The sequence below is a fragment of the Nicotiana tabacum genome, chromosome 20 (genome assembly GCF_000715075.1).
Source record: "Nicotiana tabacum cultivar K326 chromosome 20, ASM71507v2, whole genome shotgun sequence".
NCBI lineage: Eukaryota > Viridiplantae > Streptophyta > Magnoliopsida > Solanales > Solanaceae > Nicotiana > Nicotiana tabacum.
This window is the reverse complement of record NC_134099.1, coordinates 87,996,687-88,001,329: the sequence shown is the minus strand read 5'-3', so window position 1 is coordinate 88,001,329 and position 4,643 is coordinate 87,996,687.

Below are 4,643 nucleotides of genomic sequence, written 5' to 3'. Positions count from 1 at the left end.
TCAAAATCATGGTAGCCTAGGGTCCCCAATCTCTAGCTGCATTTTCCCAACATAGGGTCTCATTCCCTAGTCACTCCCAGCATAACCTGGTAGCTTTTTTCATTATAGGGTTCCACTCCCTAGTTAATCTCCGGCATAACACGTGGACCTCCCCGGCATAACCCGAGGACCTTTTTTTCTTTTCCGACATAACCCGATGACTTTTCCGGCATAACCCATGGACCTCCCCGGCATAACCCAAGGACCTTTTTCTTTTTCGGCATAACCCGATGACTTTCCTGGCATAACCCGTGGACCTCCCCAGCATAACCCGAGGAACTTTTTCTTTTCCGGCATTACCCGATGACTTTCCCGGGATAACCTGTGGACCTCCCCGGCATAACCCAAGGACCTTTTTCTTTTTCTGGCATAACCCGATGACTTTCCCGGTATAACCCGTGGACCTCCCCGGCATAACCTGAAGACCTTTTTCTTTTTCCGGCATAACCCGATGACTTTCTCGGCATAACCCGTGGACCTCCCTAGCATAACCCAAGGACCTTTTTCCTTTTCCGGCATAACTTGATGACTTTTCCAGCATAGCCCGTGGACCTCCCCGGCATAACCCGAGGGCCTTTTTCTTTTTCTTGCATAACCCGATGACTTTCCAGGCATAACCCGTGGACCTCCCCAGCATAACCCGAGGACCTTTTTCTTCCACGGCATAATTCGTGGATCTCCCCAGCATAACCCGAGGACCTTTTTCCTTTCTGGCACAACCCAGTCATTTTTCCAGCATAACCTGGTAATCTTCCCAACTTGGGGCCTCCGATCCCCATTTGATATAGGGTCTCCAGTCCCCAATCTCTATTTCTCAGGGATACACAATCCCGATTTTAATTTCTTTCAATAAAGAAATAGTTTAGATTTGTGTTACAATAACTCACAAAATTTTTCTAGTGAAAACTGGGCAGAAAATTTCGTTCGTTTGTTGGCTCTGGTGCCTGAACAGGTTTTCACCATAAGGCAAAAGGTTTGAGATGACCAACAGAAGAAGTTTCAACTCAAATAAAAGAAAAGAAGAAAAAAGAAAAGAAGTTGAACTCTAAGTGTAGAAGTAGAGAAAAGATGCGGACTGCCCAAGATATGATTAAAGTCACAAGTTTTGCATGTCCCGCCTTGATCCGAGAAGCTGAAGAAGAATGAACCAGCGGTTGCAGCCAACGAGCATCAAGATTCAGATCAGAGTCTGCAGGAATAACCATCCAAGACTCAATATCAAGCGTTATAAGGTTTATAGATAGGGATCTTGTAATTCGTAGTTGATAGGATTAGCTAGTTTAGCTTTTCATATTTTATTTCGGTGTAATAAGGAGTTCAGCAAGCAGAAACAACAGCAACATCAGTGAAATCATAGTTTTCTGGTAGTCCCAGCTACCAAAACTTCCAGAACTACACTGACTTGAGTCCTTTATAGCCAAGGATATGTAGGTAACCTTCAAAGCAAGGTTCGGTCAGACTTTTTCGAAAGATGCTTCTCATGGAGTTTCAAACGGGCAAATATTGCTCGTAATTGCTCATTTATCTTTACCCGAAAACCCTTCGTGTTCCCGAGCAAAGAGGGGCAACTGTTAGCATGTGATTTTTGCCTTATATGAATTACTCCTATAAAATCCAAGAAAATAGATATTTTTCAATTATTTGCCATTTTATATGAATTTTTTAGGATTTTATTAATTATTTACATTTTTGTGCACGATTAATTTTTATTAAAATCATGAAAAATACCAAAAGTACCATGCATTGCATTTAGGTTTTGTTTTTATATTTTTAGGATTAATTAGTTAATTATTTGTTTTATTAAAAATAAAAATCACAAAAAATGGCTCATTGCTACATTTTACCTTTTAATTTTTAGATTAGTGGATTAAGTAATTTTTATAATTATTGTAATAATTTAAGATTTTAATTTAGGATTTTTAATTAAAAAAATAGAAAAGAAAAAGAAAAGAAAAAGGGAAATAGGAATAAGAAATTGAAAAGGGGGTTTAAATTCTAAATTTGGGCTATTTCTTTAAGTCAAAACCATCCCAAATTTTAACCCAAACCCAAACCCATTCCCAAACCCAGGCCCAAAATTGCCTACCCGGTCCAGGATCCCCCACCACCAAACGACCCCGTTTTTTCTTTGTTTCATCACAGCCGTTGGATCTTGGAAATCCAACGGCCCGGAACTAATAACCCCCCAAACATATAACTGTCATAACAAGGCTAACCCCTACCCCCCAAAGTCCCCTCACATCGTCTCTCTTACTCTCTCTCTTACCTCTCTGAACCTCCGCCCATCGCCACCGCCGGAAATTGCCCCACGGCAGCGGCACCACTCCAAACCTCCCCAAATTTTCACCAGACAATCCTCGTCATCTCTCATTTCCAAATCCCTAAACCAATTCCCTCGAATCTCTCTCAAATCTCTCTAATTTCAGATTTGAGACCAAACCCTAGTTCACCCAAACCTTTCCAAACCCGTCACCTTTCCAATCAAACAACCACCACGCTCCTCTCACCTCGTATCTCTTACCAGTTACCCTAGAAACCCTGCCAAAATCGGTGAATTGTAGATCCAAAAGTCCAGAAGAGACCCTAGTTCAACCTTGCGAAATTTTAGGAGTATTTTGTTCGTCTTGGGTCGAGACTCATGTGAATTGATTGCTTTTGATAAGAGCAATCGTTTTGTATTAGTTTTGACCCATTTCGAAGTCACCACTGAAGCATGGCCAGGTCGTACCCTTCTTTGTTCACAGTATCCTTCCTCTTTCTTTTCTTTTTCTTGTTTTGTTTTTATTTCTGTTTCTGATTTTTTCTTTTAGTTATGTTAATTAATTTCTGATTATATACTTGTTTGAATGTGCTTTGAGCATTTAGTTGTTTAAATATGTTTTATTGGCTATTTGTTTAAGTTAATTTGAGCATTTTACTTGTTTGGAGTTAGGCTGGATTATTTGTTTGAGTAATTTAGCTTCATTATTTGGATTAGTTCTTATTATTCAATTGGTTGAATTAGTTTAGATTGTTTAAAATCAGTGTTTCTGTTTGGTCAGTCGTGTAGGCTTCAGGATTAGTCGAGCTAAATCAACTAATTGACGACTGATTTGCATATCTTTCATGTTGTTTGAACTTAGTTGATTAGTTGATTAAGTTGCTAATTAATTACATGAATAGTCAAACGATTTGGGTTAAGTTGTGGGATTTGTTTTACTTTGGCTTGGTCTTGGTTTTGTCCTAGGCCATTTGGCCATGTTTTGGGTCCGTGTTGGTACCATGGCCCAGACTTAAGAGGGGTTTAACCAAACAATCAGAATTTAGGTCAAAACTGTTTAAAATTGCAATAATCAGTAAATGGGAGGGTAAAATTAGGTTTCTATATAGGTTAATATCAGAAGTTTCTAGGTCTTTGGACAGCTGCCCATTTTTAGCAAAGAATGCTGAAAATTGAGTGGGAAAAAGGACAGACAACTGTAAAAGATATTGTACTATTCTGATTTGTAGGTTAGAATATTCTTTTTTGATGCCTTTTTGTGCACTCTATAAAAGGAAAACATTCCTTCACTCACACACACACATCATCAACATTTTCTCTGCATAAAAAAAGTTTAAAAAACACACAGAGATCTGAGCCCTAGAAAAATACAAAGTTTTCTGCATTGCTGGATTATTTCAGGTTCTTTTTTTTTAGCAAAACTTTAGAAATTCTCTACTGATTTTCTGGGTTAAAATAAGGTTTGAATCAAGGTTGATTATTGCTGATTTGCTGCTATTCTCATTAGTTTGCTATGTTGAGTCCTTACTCCATTTTACTTTATTTCGATATCCAGGTACTCCTCTCAACCTCAGAGAAGTAGGAAGCATGTATCTATGTGTTGCAATGAAAGTTTGGATTTATTTAAATGTTTAAGGCTCATATAGATGTTGTGTAATATGGGACTAAATACTTTGTATGTTGGATCTTCGATTCTTGTGTGCAGAACTATCTCTGGTCCAATACATACACTCCAAAATTGTTTACAACTAATAGCTTTTTATCAAGTCCAAAAATAGTTATAAGTAAGAACATCCTTCTATTACTTTAATTATACAAGTTTTCTAAAAATTGAGGTGTGCCATATATCATTGAATCATATGGCCCTCTTATTAAGTCTTATAACTTAGGTACTAAAAATGACACTCGTAGTTTGCTTTAAGCTCGACTTAGACTATTATGGGGATTATGTATACGTTCGTGTAACATAATTACGAATTTCGTTTTAAAAATAAATCTAAGTATGCGTTCGCGCAACTTTGACCAAAATTTCTTAATAATCAATAAAGCGTGATTAATTATGGACACATACGGGTGACATTATTTTTGACGCGCTAAAGAAAATGAGTATACGTACGCGTAACTCAATTCGTTCATTACAAACAAATCAAGTGATTAAAAGCGGTAAAAAGATAAATGCATATAGGTCCTAAATATGAGTAGTTAAACAATTTAAGCTAAATATAAATTGCTAAGCGACCGTGCTAGAACCACGGAACTCCGGAATGCCTAACACCTTCTCCCGGGTTAACAGAATTCCTTATCTAGAATTTCTGGTTCGCAGACTTCTAAATAAAGTCGAAAT